The 17483-nt window shown below is 35.8% G+C and overlaps 1 long non-coding RNA gene across 1 annotated transcript; it reads left to right on the top strand.

Annotated features, from left to right (window-relative positions):
* Positions 1-13806: 13806 nt before the first annotated feature.
* LOC110922898 lies at positions 13807-16197 on the top strand. Its single transcript, XR_002583558.1, has 2 exons — positions 13807-15339; positions 15880-16197. It is a non-coding gene; the product is annotated as an uncharacterized LOC110922898 (long non-coding RNA).
* The last annotated feature ends 1286 nt before the right edge of the window (positions 16198-17483 follow it).

Genomic DNA, 17483 nt, shown 5'->3' with positions numbered 1-17483 from the left:
CAGTAGAAAAAGGTTTGAGGTCAAAAGGATTTGTGAAACTCATTTTATAGCCGAAAAGGGCATAACCGGCAATTACCGAAATATGTTTAGAACTCTAAGTTATATTCAGCCTAAAAATAAATAAAAATCTTTAAAAATCCCAGAATATTATTATATATCAGTGGGTATAAAGTTTTGATATAAAATTTGGGTTTAGTTAGGCTATATGCTAAATACGCTAATTATTTACTAAGAAAGCTTCTAATTACGCTAATGAGCACAACTCCTAATCTAGACCTCAAACTGATGTCAAATTTTGGGTACAAGTTTATAACTCAGTAACTAAAATGTCTACCCTTTTATATTTTTAAAAATCACCTTTTATGGATGTTCGGGCATACTAGTCAACATATGGCTTTTAACGGAAACTTGCATAATAATTAGACAACTAGTGAACCAAGCCGTATAATCACAGAGGGTTATACTAACATGTTACTAGGTCCAAAAGAAGCTCTAAGGCAATCTTAGTCTTGAATAAAACGGGTCAGAACTGAAAGTCAAAGTGAAAGTCAAACTATGCGACTTTCGGTTCCAAACCGGGTCTAAACAGAAAATTGTTGAGTTGAACATGTTGGAACATGTTCTTATATTAATTACCAATTTATATTAATGACCAAATAGGTTGCATGCATCCTACATTGCTAATTGTGAGTTAATTTGGATTTAAGCATTCTGTTGACTTTTTAAAATATACTTTGACTCGACAATTTACATGGTTAGAGTGGGAATCTGATAATACCCTTTTAAGGGTTTGTTACCCACATGATTACCTACTTAAAGGTATTTCTAATTCGAGATATTAGTGTGTAATTATTGACTAATCTCGAAGTCAAACCTTAATTACGATGGTTTGACTTTTAGCTAATTAACTAAGCTAAAAGGGATTAAGGATGATTAGGATCACTTACAAAGATCCTAAATAGGATTAGAGACTAAGTGAGAACTTGTTGCTGTCCAAGGAAGCTCCAGAGAATGCTCCAAGTGAGTGACACAAATGAATGATCAAAGTTCACCACACTTCACTCCCTTATATAGTAACCAAGATGCTCTAGGATCAAGACATGGAAGTCTAGGATGGTTACAAGATCACCCCAGGTGTCCCTAATAGGCTAAATACTGCCTAGCAAGTCCCTTGTTTCGAAAACCATCCCATTAAGGCGGTGCGACAGGCTGAACAGGCAGCTGTCCATTTTCTGCTGCCAACGACAGGCTTACGGACCGTAAGCCTAAGCTCTTGTGGTCCGTATGCAGCCCTTGCGGACCGTATGCCCAGATGGTTGCGGTCCGTAACCGACCTTTGCTGAAATCGCCCCGGTATGCACCTTACGGACCGTAAGCAATGACCCTTACGGTCTGTAACCGATGGGCAGAAGCCAAAAATGTTACAAACTTCAAAGTATTGACCATGCAATTGTGAAATGCCGAATCTTCAGGCTTTTACTGCAGTGTAGGGTCCATCATTCCAGGTTTTGCATGCTTGCATGAACATCTTTACCTTGGATTCTTATGGCAAGCTTTAAATTGACGGAAATACCAAGAACAAGTCTTGGATTCTCATAATAGTTGAACAAGCTAATTAACTACTTCCAATTCCCTCTTACAAGGATTTTATTCAGTAATTTAGTAGTAACAATCCTACTAATCTAAAGTCCATATAAAAGATGGAACTTAATTTATTTAGAACAACCGGTTAGTATACAAGATGTTTATCAAACGATTTGAGGATCTTGGGATTTATAAATTCGGGTCGCTTAGAGGTGTTTTAATAACATGTCGCCCTTGGGTCGTTCAGAGGTATTTTAATAACATGTCGCCATTAGGTCGTTCAGAGGTATTTTTAAATAACATGACGCCCTTTCTTTTTAAAATCCTACCATACATCTTTTTATATGATCCGGTTTTCCTGACACGTCTGTCTCTCATGACACGTGTCTTTATTTTATTGGACATGAATTTCCGAGGTGTTACAGATATCAGTGACGGCGTGTCTAGGGTTCCGTCGTAACCTTAGGTGGCGGATGTAGGATCGTTTTCATGACCGAAACGAGTCGTTCAGAGGTGTTCTTCTCAATACGAGGGGCGGAAACTAACGTATTGAGTTCGAATCAGCTAGATATTCACTTTAATTGTCTATTTGATTGATTTGACAAAGTTTTACAGCGAGAAGACACTTCAGCAGCACTTCGGCTCTGGAATCGGAAAGTTACAAATGACTTGGCACAACACGTATATATAGGCAGGGTGTTTCATGCGAAATGACCAAGAGTTCATTTCGTGTGAAATGAGCAAAGGCTATTTCGTACGAAATGACTCTTTGTCATTTCGTGCGAAATCACTTTCCTACACATTTCTCGATTTACGTGCCCTGATCTATCTAATCATTTACAAGACTCGATATAAGACGAAGTCGACAAACGTATGCACCAGCAGACTCCCCCTCGGATGTTGACGAAGTCTTCAGTATCGAGTCTTCAATGTCTTCAGTCTTTATCAGTCTGTTTGCTCTTTCTGAAGTATCTAACAATGTAAAGCATCCTCAATCTTCTCCTTTCTTCTCTTTTTCATCCCAAGATCTGTAACTGGCTCTTACATTTTCTTGATCAGATCTCTTGATTTCTTAAGTTCATCAGCATCAGCAGATTCCATGGATCACCGGATTCGAACCTGACACTTTACCATTCAAACTCCCCCTTGAATGCTGATCTAATCTGAAACTGGTTCTTTCATCTTTTTATCCTCAAGATCTGTGGTTGGCTCTTGTTCAAGGATCATGACCTGGCTCTCACTTTGCTCAGATTTCGACTCTTGCCCTACACACATCTCTACCTCACAATAAATTTCATAAATTTAAAATTTGACAAATTTATAAATCACTTGCAAGAATCTTTCAAAATGATTTGACATTTTAAAATCTTTGATGATCACTTGTATGCAACACATTCAAATGTTTTCTTATTTAAAAACAGACTCCCCTTCACCTGTTGTTTATCATGTTTAGCACATGGAATTTTGAAAATCAGCTTTTCAACATTAGTTATCAAAAATCTTTTTGCTTTTTCAAAATTTTATGCTAAAACACATTGAAAATCCTTTTGGATTTTTGATTTTAATGAAATGCAGTAAAGAAATATTTGCATACAATATTTTTGTGAGTTTGTGTAAGAGGATCATATCAGTTTATGAAACAAATCACTAACACCGTTAATGCTTTAAACATTTTATGTTCTAAACGATTAACGTAGATTGTCAGTATACCGATCCACTTAAATTTTTTCACAAATTTCAATTGTTTCGAGATACGAGATTAATGTTTTAAGCACTTAAAACTTATTCGCGTGTCTCACCTCAGAATATACTCCCGTATCCAGATTTCTATATTCAGTCTTACAGGTGAATGCACACTAATGATATCTGTAAACGGGTAAATGCGAAACCGTGAGAGCTCAGGCTAGAACTTCCGTTCGTACAAAGAGATGACGGCTTGACTTTTGGTGTGTCCCGTTTGGGGATCTTTTCTTCAACAACACATGATTAACATTTTTCAATGTTTCATCATTTTTTATGCTGAGAGCTGGCTTTAAGATTAAAGCTTATGCAAAGTATTATACGAGGACTAGGCTATTGCTCCCGCAAAATCAGAAGTCCTGGTATAATACCCCAGATATCACCACGCACAAAGACCTAGTATGTCAGAAATAGAAAATCTTTAAACAAGATTTCGGGGGTTACCCATATATCCGAGAGATGTTCCCCACGATATAAGTAAGTATTGATCTTTATGTTTATATCTCGAAAACAATCTACTGAATGTATAAAAACCTAATGGCATATTCGTAGTGAGATCGTTTATCACATTAAACATTCCATATCTTTAGCGTGTTGTGATAGTCTGCTGATGTACTATCATTTCCTCTTTTTCACAACAAAACTCATTTTTGAATTTTTCGATGTTTTTGGCCTTTTAGATTTTATCATGTTTTTGGATTTTTCAAATTTCCAAAATTTCTAAAATTTTTACTCCCCCTAAAATCAAAATATGTTTCGATTTTGATTTTCTGGGAAAATTTGAAAACAAACTATACAATAAAATGACAACTGATTTTCAAGCTTCAAATCTCCATCCACTTGGCATAAACAACCAGAACTCCCCCTGTCAACAAACTATTTTCCCATTATGATTTCAAAACACTTAAGTTTGTATTAATCAAAATGGTTTTTCCGGAAAATAAGTTTTGTTGTTACCACTTGAAAAAATGGGGTTTTTCATCAATTTGTTTTTCAAACCTTGTGAATGAAAGTTAAATCAAGTTCAACTTAATGACCTTGATTAACCACTTGTAGTTAAAAACTCACGATTCAACCACTTGTAGGTTTACCTATCAACCTTACCACTTGTAGAAAGATGCCGATTCCTACTCCACACTTACCAACCTGGGAGTTCCGGCAAGTCACACTTGACAAAATTTTAACAACTTTAAGATTTTTCACAAAACATTTTTTTTAAGAATGATGCCGATTCATGGTCCACGATTACCCACTTGGGAGCTCCGGCAAGTCAAGATTGTTAATTATGAAATACTGACATCCAAGCCTGACCAAACTTGGATGTGACCTTTTCAGTCTCAACTGGGGTTTCAACATTTCTTTTCTCTTCATAAAAATATTTCACCCCTTTGGCCTTTTCCTCGACCATTTTTCCAAAAATCTTTTTGACATTCCCATTAAATGCCTTCTCGACATCAAATTCTTTCCTTTCAGAAAAGAATTGATTCGAAATTTCAACTTTCCCAACTTTTTGTTTAAAATTTTCAGTCCTCAATGGTGGAAAGTTCACATCATCCATTGGAGGAACTGAATTTTCTTCTTTTGTAACAACTTGAGGCTCCTCTGATTTTGTGAAATCAGATTCATCACCAGATTTCACATCAGATTTCTTAACAACCTATGTTTGGTTGTTAAGGTTTATCCTTCTTTTGTAAAGCCTCTTTGAACACTCACCAACTTCATATTTTGAATTTTTAAATACTTTGAACTTTTCAGTTGGTGGTTCCGTCTTGTCAACAACTTTTTCTTTCAGTTTATAAGAGACTACCTGTTTTGTTTTTGTTGCTTTTGGACAAATCCATGCAATGTGACCCACTTCATTGCATCTGTAACAGGTTCTTGTCTCTCTTTTCTTCTGAACAGCTTCATTATTCATTCCTTCTTGCCTTTTCGCAAGGAAATCTCTGTTTGATTGCTTCCGGAATGAGCTCTTAGCTTCTTCCTCCGAATTTGATCCTGAAACAAATTTAGTTTTTGGTTTATAAATCTTTTCATTTTTATGATTTTTCGGTGGAATAAAACCCAATCCCTTCTTTTTGAAGTTACCATTATGGTTTGGTTTCTTTTGATAACCATAACCAGAACTGCAATTCTTTTTCTTGTTTAATATTTTGTTTACTTTTTGTTGATCTCTTGAAGTGTAATTTTTAGGTTTTTCATAAAGATTAACATCTTTTATTTCAGAAATATTAATTTCTATTAATATGAAAACATTGTTGATATTTTCAATTTGAACACTTCTTATTGGAAATTCCTCATCAGAATATAATTTGTCTGAATCAATCAAATTGTATGCTACTTTGATTGGTTCGTCATTCAAATTAGCTTTTGATAACAGGAATTCTTTATTGTAAACCCGTTTAACCGACGATTTCGGACTGTCAACTGATGAACTCGAACTCTTGAATTCGGACTTTGACTCTGATTCTTCATCTTTATCCAACACCTGATCGACCACCTTTTTTATTAACTCAGACTCATGATCAGTGTCAGACGATGTGAACGTGACGTCAATGTTTTCTGGTAACTCATCAGTTGTTTCGGATTTTAACTTTATATTGACAGCCTTTTTGACTTGCTCCTCATTCAGTTTTCTGGGAGAATACCCTTCCCAGATCGGAGGCGGACACTTGTTATAACTGACACTATGTTTCTTACCAGTATCCTTCTCTTTCGGCTTCTCATCTTGAAAGACTTCAAGACCTGCAACAGTTGGATAAATTATGTCAATCAAATAATCAGAACTTGAATAACTCTGTAACAGCCATCTGATTCTTTCATTCTCTATCTTTTCTGTTTCCAACTCTTGCTTGAGCTTTGCACATTCTTCGATGTAATAATTGATAGCTTTCTGCTTTGACATCATCACATCATTCATCATTGTTAACGCATCTTCTCTTTCTGAATTTGTCTTTTGTAAACCGTTCACGGTTTTGTTCAAAACATCATATGATTCTTTGACGTAGTTGACATCGAACACTAACTTTTCTTTCATCTTTTCAAGCTCTTTCAACTTTTCATCGTTCTCTTCACATTGTTTGCAAGATTCTAAGCACTTTAGACATGGTTTGATGACTTCAATAATCTTTTCAACTTCGATAACTTTTTCAACTTCAACCACTTTCTCTGCTTCAATAACCTTCTCAACTTCAACCATCTTCTCATCGACTTCAACTTCTTCACACTTTTCATTCTTTTTTGTCTCAACAACATTCTCACATTTCATCTTTTTCAATTCTTTTGCTGCTCATCTCTCCTTCAGCTTCTTCAATCGGTCTGCAAAATAAAATTGAAAACTTTCAGGAGATAAAGAAGTTTTCCAATGTTTATTTGTGTTTCTTCTTCATCATCACTGTCATCAGATGATGATTGATCAAAGACTTGAGTACTTTCTGAACTATCATCTGAAGTAACAAATTCTCCATCTTGATTTTTCTCATCACCAGCAATCCCATCCATCTATTCCTTCATCAAATCTGGTTCTTGAATTATTTTTGTAGTCAACGCTACAACTTTTGAATCAGGTGGAATGTATTTATCCCAGCTAAAGCCTTCTGCCACTTTTTGATCATCTTGATCAATGATACCAAAATAAGCTTTCTTATTTGCTTCTTTGATCATTTTAGCATGTGCAGTTTGTGGTTCTTTTTGTTGATATGCTTGATAAGCAACTTGTTGATATATGGCCTTCCGATAATAATCATTACCACCGAACGGATTCTTTGCTCCACTTGCTTCTCGATTGGTACATTCCCTTTTGAAATGTCCTTTCTCCCTGCATCGAAATCAAGTAACTTTAGATTTATCAAAACCCAAAGTAGAAACATTAGCATCTCTGAAATCATCTCTTCTTGTAATTATCTTAAAATTTTCAGCTCTTCTCAAAACACTAGCTAAACACCATTTAATATCCATGAGTTCCATCTCTTCAGCATCTATCTGATCGTAATCCTCTTTCGTCAGAATATGATTTCTGATCCTTCCTGCAACCAATCCCTCATATGAATCTAATACTGTAGCAAGTAACGACATGTGTCCTTTAGCGACCTCTTCAGAGAAATTTTGATCATTCTGAAGATGCAATGCAATGTTGCAGTGTAAAACTTGACCATTACTATTGTTTGAGCTTTGGAACTGATGACTTGAGGTTGAACTTTTCGGATTAACACTCGGGTATGAAGAAAATCCACTGCTGCTATTTGGACTTTGATTCACTGATCCAGATGAGTTTTCTGCACTGAAAGCAGTTTGGACCTTTGGACTTGTTTCAACCTCTTGAACATTTCCTTTGTAATACATTTTGATGTCTTGTTGACCACTCAGACTGTTCATTCTAGCTATCTTTTGTTGCTCCAAATCTTGTCCTTCAATCTTTTCGATAAACTGAGAGATTGTCAATTTGTCATATTCTCCAGTATTTTTCAAGATCATCAAATATATACCCCAGAGGTAAAGCATCAGCTAACTTATCGACCCATTCTTCTTGATCTTTGACAATTTCTAACAAAGGCATAGATCGCACTAAGTGACAATATCTTTCAATCAATTTCTTTGAAGATTCACCCGGAAAACTCGTAAACAAGTCAAATTCTTTCTTTAGCAATGCTTTCTTACTCTTGTTCATCTTCTCACTTCCCTCAAACTTAATTCTAAGTGCTTCCCAAATCGAACGTGAAGTATTGTCATGTTGAAGCAATATAAAAATGTCTTCTTTCACAGCTTCCTGAAGTAGATTGATCATCATCTTTTCTGCTTTATACATGTCTCGTTCTTTGTCAGTCAATTCAAAAATTGCTTTAATAACTCCCAAATCTGTACGCGGTTTAACATACCTTTTCTCGATACATTCCCAAGATCTCAAATGATTCGCTTGAACCCAGTTTTCGAATCGATCTTTCCAACCATAATACTCCTCAATTCCCATAAGTTTCTAGGGTTTTTGCAAAGTTCCAGTCTCATTTTCCATGTTCATGCTTTGAGCAATGGCAGCATGAGTAGTCGGTGCAGTAGCAAATGCGTTATAAAATTCCTCTTCGATGATTCGGGAACAAGTTTCTCAAAATCATACACTTAAAAGCGAAATCAACACTATCAAACGAAATCCCTCAAGCCAAATGAATAACTGGTGCAAAATGATCTGCAAAATGACTTCAAACGAAATGATTCACACGAAATAAGAACTTTCACACGAAATGAATGATTTCATGCGAAATCACTAAATGAAAAGATAATTTCGTGCGAAATCAACTCAAACTCAAACGAAATGATGGTTTCGTGCGAAATGACCTGATTTTCACACGAAATGAGTCTCTTTGGTGTGAAATAGTGATTTCGTATGAAAAAGCTTCACACAAAATACTGGTTTCGTGCGAAATCAACCAAAATTTCAAACGAAATACTGATTTCGTACGAAATGAACGATCTATTTCTTGCGAAATACTGCTGATGTCATCATCTCGGCCATATTTTTGTCAATTTGATCAGGTTTTAGCTCGAATTTTGGTCCAATTCTTTCAAGGCTTTGTTAAAACACTGTTTCGCTTATAATGTGTGAAGATTAGCACATTTTAACCGTCAAATCTTGTTTAATTTTGAAAAGAAGGTGTAGAAGTCAGAAAAATGATGAAATCAAGCTGAATTCGGTAAGAACTCCTCCTCCTGTGCTCTGATACCACATGTAGGATCGTTTTCACGACCGAAACGAGTCGTTCAGAGGTGTTCTTCTCAATACGAGAGGCGGAAACTAACGTATTGAGTTCGAATCAGCTAGATATTCACTTTAATTGTCTATTTGATTGATTTGACAAAGTTTTACAATGAGAAGACACTTTAGCAGCACTTCGGCTCTGGAATCGGAAAGTTACAAATGACTTGGCACAACACATATATATAGGCAGGGTGTTTCGTGCGAAATCACTTTCCTGCACATTTCTCGATTTACGTGCCTTGATCTATCTAATCATTTACAAGACTCGATACAAGACGAAGTCGACAGACGTATGCACCAATAGTGGAGGTGGCCGCTATGATTGGGTTCGATAAGTGGACATCGAGTAGCAGGGGATGAGCAGATTCTGATTGTGCGTCATTGGATTTCGGGTCTTGAATTCAGAAGATAAGCAGTGGCAACCCACATGCACAAACGCCCATTCTTTCCAACTTCTCAGTTAGTGAATGTGTTTCCGGAAATTGTTTGTATTTCTTATAACTGTCAGGTGTTGACCCTACATCTTTGTGATCCATGATTTACTGTTTTGACATTTAAAGGATTGTGGTTATGAATTAGTTATGGTAGCATGAAAAGAATAAATAAAAATTGCTAGACATGTGAATCTGAGCTTAGTTTAACAGTGGTTGTTTTGCATCTCTTTGTGATCTAGAAGTGGCGAAATGAAAGTATGAGTATGAATGTTCGATCAGTAGGAATTTGTCATAATGGTAGTGTAAACTTTTACATGTTTGATTTGTGAAATGGTAGTGTAAACTTTATTGATGTTCCTGTGACATATTTTTAGTTTGGATTGTAATATATGTAGACTGAGGTTTTAGAAAGGGTTATTTAGTATTCCTAAATTGTCTATTGAAGGCCTAAGTATACACTGGATGTCCTGTTTTGATAATCTGCAGCTGGACTAGAAATGTATAAGTGCTCGTTGATTGTTTTAGTGTAAACGGTGTTTAGATATATGTTTAGAATGATTTACGTTTGCAAATATAACATGTACTCTGTTGTTAAATAAATGATGCTTTAATGATGATATGGTTCTTCTTGTATAAGCTGTGTATATGATGTAGATGTGGCATATGTTGTTTTGAAAGGTACATCTTGCATGACCGCACACTACCTAGTGGTCACACACTCCCAGGTGTGCCGCACACTTGGTGGTGGGCCGCACCATTTCATTGGGCTTTATCTTAGTGGACTACACACTATTAGTGGGTCACACACTATTAACGATCGCACACTGCACGGTTGCACAAATTGTATACCACACACTCAATTTTATGTCGCACGCCTTCAACGTGACCACAAACTCGTATATCTGGACCACACAAATAAATCTGGTCGCACACTTATGTTTTGGGTTAAATGCTTAATGGGCCGCACACTCATATTTAGGGCTGTTACTTTAGTGGGCCGCACACTGATATAAGGCCATGTTTGATATGTTAGCACTTATAACGGTACTTTTGAACTATGATCAACTGTGGTGATTAATGTGGCATGTAAACATGTTAATGTGCAATTGATGTTACTTGAACACTACTTGTTAGATACATGTACGAACATACGTGATTTCTTGTATGCCGTCCTAACAAGTGGTAACCATAATAGGATGTGGTTGACCAACTTAGGACAACGCTTTGTATGCCGAGCAAACCGAGGTGAGTTCACACCATAACTAAACGCATGCATTCCCAGTGGGTTGGGAACTCCATATATATTCCCGCTGGGATGGGAACTTCATATATTCCCGGTGGTTTGGGAACTTCACATATTCCCGGTGGTTGGGAACTTCATACACTAAACGAAACTCTACCATAAAAGTCCCTTCTTTACTAGTTGATAGGGCTATTAGGTTTGACAACCTCACACCATGCCCCTGAAGGAGGACGAGCGTGAACTTTTATCTAGGACCTTTGGTCAATGACGATAGACATTGATCAAAAGGGCAAATACTTATTACGTCAAAGTTTCGGTACTGCACAGTTTAGCGGATTGGTTGGTTTATTCATACATACAAATGGGGTAGCTCCCCATGGCTTGCTTACAACATGGTAACTTCATAAAAATGACGTTTTTCATATAAAATGAGAAAACCTTTTTCGAAAACCGTGAACTCGCCAACTTTATGTTGACCCCCGACTGCATGCTTGCAGGTTTTTATGTACAACTGCGAGCGGACAATGCAAACGGATGGAGTGTGTAAGTGGTACGTTTTGTACATTCATTCTGAATTGTGGTTTCTAACTATGAAAAGTTTTACGTTACATTTCCGCTGCAAATTATATTTTTGAAAATTTTAAATTAAGTCACTAATTGTATTATTAATAGTAATAACTTACACTTTTTGCAAACGGTCCAAATAATTAGTGGCTGGATCCTAGGCAGTCGCACGCCTCGCGGTAATACTCTGCATGTGGAATTTGAGGGTATGACAGATTGGTATCAGAGCATATATCCCCCGTCGTTTAAAAACAAACTTCAAGCCATTGATGCGTGTGTAGCGTTATATATTTTTATTGATATTTTAAGCCCTTTTTAACACTTTAGTCAAGTTTTCAATTTATAAAACACGATATATTCACTAACACTAAACACATATATGGGCAAGTGCACCCATCGTGAGCGTAGTATAGCGTTGGTAAGATACCGAGGTCGTCCAAGGACACAAGAGCTTTTAGTACCGGTTTATCCTCAACGTCTAATCAAATCAAAATTTTTAGAAAAGGTTTTAAACATGAAAATAAAAACTAAAAATGCTGAAAAATAAAATAAAAACAGATAGACAAGATAAATCACTTGGATCCGACTCGCCTTTAATGTAACCTTTGATGATTTCCGCACTTTTGCACTTTTTAAGAGATTATCTTAGTTATAGTAGTAGGCCCCTCTTTTGAAGGTGACGTTACCCTCAACCCAGTGGTTTGAGTCAGCAAGGATACAATACCAAAGGGTTGGAATATTGAAAGATAATTAATTAAGTTAGTAATGCGTAATGTGGTAGGCCCCTCTTTTGAAGGCGATGTTACCCTCAGCTAAGTGGTTTGACTCAGCAGGGATATAATCCCATGTAGCCGGGTTAATGTATTAATAGTAGTTTACATATGAGGAGATCAAGCCATTCGCACCCCCGCCACCCAATACTAGTGGGTATTGAAGGAGGTCCTTGTAAGCTTGACCCAGATCCTTACCAAACCATTCCCTAAACTCCCGACCAGGTAGACAACATATCTCTATATAGACCATAGAGATATGAATGGTGAAAATATTTTATTTTATATAGACAGTAAAATAACGCCAAGACACCACGGACAAATGATAAGGAAGTTTCACCTTCAACATAAGAAACTAGTTATTAAAGTCATTAATACAAAACCAAATAAAAGGTGCGAAAAGATTAAAAATCAAAAGTATTACATTAAATGCTTTTCTTCACCAAGTGATGTAAGAGACTTAAGCAAATATGGCCTTTGATTGTCAAGAACTCTTACTATCAATCTTGGATCCCGAGACTACTACACACACTCTAAGGTGGATGATGGTGGTGGATATGGGTGTTGTAGTGGTGGTGAAGTGGGAGAGAGGTGGTTTACCAAGGGATGCCTTTGAAGTGAACCAAGCACCCCTATTTATAGCCTGCACAGAAGCCCGGACACGGCCCCGTGTCCATCCTTTTTCTCTTTCTTCATTAATTGCAATTTGTCTGCATTTGCTCCACATGCCCCCGTGTTCGCTGGGCACGACCCTGTGTGCAGAAGCGTATCTGTACTATCAAGATTTGCTAGATTCTTCGAATTTTTGCGTTGACCACAGCCCATGTTGAGCTGGGCACGCCCTCGTGCTGGGAAAAGAAGCTTCTACAACTTTGTCTTTTCTGCAGACACTTGGCCACGCCCCCGTGTCCGCTGGGCACGGGGTCGTGGTCAGCCTTCTGTTGTCTTGTTTTTGCTTGGGAAGATGTTATCGAGGGGTCGGGCATGCCACGTTATTTCCTTTTCTTTGTATTTATGTTAGATTTTGCTACATATTTGTTCCTTTTGTTCATTTAAGCTCATTTGGTCCTGAAAATACAAAAGGAAGACAAAAGCACACGTTTTCCAACGTTCCATTAACATTAACATTATTATCATTAATTAACATGATGAACATTCCGTTAACATTATTATCATTAATTAACAAACATGATGAACATTCCATTAACATTATTATCATTAATTAACATGATGAACATTCCGTTAACATGATGAACATTCCAGTAACATGATGAACATTCCATTAACATGATGAACATTCCAGTAACATGGTTAACATTCCATTAACATTATGAACATTCAAGTAACATAATGAACATTCCATTAACATGATGAACATTTCAGTAACATGATGAACATTCTAGTAACATGATGAACATTCCATTAACATGTTGAACATTCCATTAACATGAACATTCTAGTAACATGATAAACATTCTATTAACATGATGAACATTCGATTAACATGATGAACATTCTAGTAACATGATGAACATTCCAATAAGATGATGAACATTTCAATAACATGATGAACATTCGATTAACATGATGGACATTCCATTAACATGATGAACATTCCATTAACATGATGAACATTCCCGTAACATGATGAACATTCCCGTAACATGATGAACATTAAAGTAACATGATGAACATTCCACTAACATGATGAACATTCCCGTAACATGATGAACATTCCATTAACATGATGAACATTTCAGTATCATGATGAACATTCTATTAACATGATGAACATTCCATTAGCATGATGAGACTATCATCTTAATTACATTAAGGATGACGAAGTTCATATGAACTTACCTTGGTACTTACCCTTACCCATAACTTCTTACATGGTTCCCTATATACAACATACCAAACTTCATTTATAAATAAGAAGTGATTACCTTAAGCGTCCGTTTCATACTTGCTTCCTCGCATCCTTCCCGTTAGCCTTCCACGCTTCCACCCACCTTGACATGATCTTATACTTTCATGTCATTATGGTTACCGCGTTATTAGCATACACGCACATTCTAAATTACATTCATTTCACATTCATATTCTATATTGGCCTTTACTAGTCAATCCCAACCACACAATAAATAAGATAACAATCACATCTTTTCATTCCACATAATTCTTTATATCGTCACATATAACATTTATTTATAGAGCATGTGGCTTGCGATTTCCCTAACATTACATTTGTGGCCAAATGCCTTACTATGCTATTTATGCACAGTTGACTTTTAGAAAGTCAACTGTCCATTATATGAATTATCAACATAAGCTCATACATTCTCAACATTAATAGATTATACTACGGACATCATACACATTTCATCCTCATATAGCAATACATATATAACTACATGATTGTCTAGTTGTATGCACACAAAACATAATCAATTTCTTCCATACTAGTAATATCATGATTTTACAATTAACAACATTGTCCAAGCTTAGTTAACACACATAGCTTCCCAACCTCACTGCTTACTAATATACGCACTTTCTACACACTTAACACCAAATCACATTTGATTTCATCTAACCATAAGTAAATCAACACATAATGTGCATCATATTACCCAAGCATAGAGTACAACTTCTAGTGCATACTTTTTACCAAATCATATAATTAACCAAAATCCTACATGTATTCCATTCAAAACATATTTCTCATGTTTAATTATCACCTAATTACATCACATCCACACATTATACACTTTCATTCATCATTTGCATACCATTTCATTTATTAATCTCACCTAGGCATTTCAACAAACACTTGGTGTGCGTACTACTTTCTAAACACATTTTACAAGCATCTTATGCTCATCTTCCTACTTTTTGCCTTCATCAATCAAATACAACTAAAATCAACCAAATTCTATACCATACTCAACCTATCTAACAAGTATTCATCACATACAATATACGACATCAAATTTTGAACAAGGATTGGAAATGGGTGTTATACCCATGTCGCCATTTTCACTAACCCAAGTGGGTTTCACCTTCAAATATCAAATTACTTGATATCATACATAAAACAAGTTCTATTTGGCCATTCTAACACATATACATGCTCTATTTCAACAAATTTCAGGATTGAATCATAAACCCACTTCATACAAATCATCAAATTAGATTCTACAACATACCATGTGTTTGTTAGGACTTGATGAAGCAAATTCTTCATCCATGAATGAGGTTTGAGTTCAATCTCACTTCTAATTTTTGCATTCTTGGTTGTTTGAAAACTCTCTTCTCTCTTTCTCACATGTCCCGACACACACAAACAAACTATGTTCTGCACTTTGATTTTTGTTATAACATCTCATTCAAAATTTTCGTTTTCAACCCCTAACCTTTTTGAACATGTCACTTTGACATTCCAAGTATTAACTAGATTACCTTTCTCTTAGTTAACTTGGTTCATACTAAACAATTAAACTTACTAGCATATAACCGACTTTTATTACAGTAAAAGTCTATAATTACCGTTTTTCCGTTAAGACATCATACATATAGCGTTATAATATAACATATGAAATTTGGGTGTTACAACCTTCTTTTGAAGCAAAAGCAAAAACAAAGAAAGAATTGTTAATAACCACTAAAACAATTTATTGTTAAGAACAACTTAAAAGCTGCCAAAACCCTGTTTCTTGTCTGTTTTGTTAGTTGGACTTGATTTAAATATGTTTTTAAGCTCGTATGACTAACCATTTCATGATTTATGAAATGTAGGTATACCCTTGGACGCCGGACGACGATCAAGCTCAATGAAGAACCGAACACGATCAAGATACAAGCATACCTTAGTTCAACATTTTTGATAGACCCTTTGATTTTAAAGGTCTTGTGTTCACGAGCCAAATCAAAAAAACATACCACTCTGAGTATTAGGCAGATCCTATATATTATTAACAAATAACAAGAAAATTAACTTTTCATCAATATAAAATAATAAACCCAGAAATATATAAGAATGCTTACCCCCACAGGAGCAATCATCGCTACATCGATTCTAATTTTCGCATCTTCAGGATCTTTATTCTTCTTGGATGACTTATTGTTTGTTTTTCTTGTTGACTTGACTCTTACAACAAAGAATGATGTATGTGAAATTGGAAGAGAAGAATTGAACTGTTTGTAACAAAGAATGATGTGTGTGAAATTGGAAGAGAAGAACAGAGAAGGATTTGTTCAATCAAATCGTAATTACCAAATGACAGTTATACAACACTCCAGTAACTACAACTAACATGTACAATTTGACAATAGGCGGGAATTTTTGTTATAGCTAAGTATCAGTGGTGGGGCCATCTTAACGACAATAATTCGTTTATAGTTTTTAAAAGTAAACAAAAAACTTTTTTAACATAATGATGAGCGAACGACGGTTAAGATGTATACAACTTAGCTCCGATTAAATTCTCGTCGGAAATGAGCCGGTTTCTTCTTTTGAGTATGAGCTTTGTTAATGCCGCCATTAATGGTGGATTATTTAGAGAGAGAACATACTAAATGCAAGTAACGAAGCTAGGGTTAGAGAGGAGTGTTTTGAGTGTGTAGATAAGAAGAAAGAGAGGGGTTTTATAATGGGTGTGATTTTATAGGCAATTTGGATTTTATAGACATACACGACCTCTCAGGTTGAATTGCTGACTTAAAAAGTTAAAAGCAAACGTAATTATACTATACATATATTTATCATGCCGGGAATAATGCTAGCAATTGCCTAACACTTAGTGATTGGGCGGTGAAAAATTACAATTTTACACTTCACTTAGTGATTGGGTTTGCTGCGCCGCAACATGGGCGGGCATGGCCGGCCCTGAAAATTTATGTATCCTGTTCGAGCTTGAAAAAACGTGCCCTTAGATCTTAACGAAATTGGGTATTAAGCTCACTAAAGGTCTCAACCTAATGTCAATGGGCTAATAACTAATCTAAACCATAAAAATAATTTTGTAAGTGGGCCTATATTGTTTTTGTATGGGTATACCCTATTAATTTGTTTATTTTTACATATACATATCAGAGTTTTTTTCTTTTTTAAATAACATACCCTTCAAAATATCGAGCACTGGCCGGTGATCCTTCCCGCCCACCTTAAAGGCCGGCCATACGGGCAGGGAGCATATATAAAACTAGTGTGTGACAAAATGGGCTTCGTGAGCAATAAAATATAAGCTACATTGGGCTGCCATAATATATGAAAAATAAAGTCATAAATACATACACATTTATGTCATGTTTTAAATAATGTAATCGTGTTTCTTTCGATTTTTTTACACTTATCTTTTGTATACCATCTATAGTTTATGTGATTTTATGTTTCTTCCCAC

The sequence above is a fragment of the Helianthus annuus genome, chromosome 2 (assembly GCF_002127325.2).
Source record: "Helianthus annuus cultivar XRQ/B chromosome 2, HanXRQr2.0-SUNRISE, whole genome shotgun sequence".
In the NCBI taxonomy this organism is placed as follows: Eukaryota; Viridiplantae; Streptophyta; class Magnoliopsida; order Asterales; family Asteraceae; genus Helianthus; species Helianthus annuus.
The sequence above is the reverse complement of the archived record's forward strand: the minus strand, read 5'-3'. Positions and strand labels throughout refer to the sequence as shown.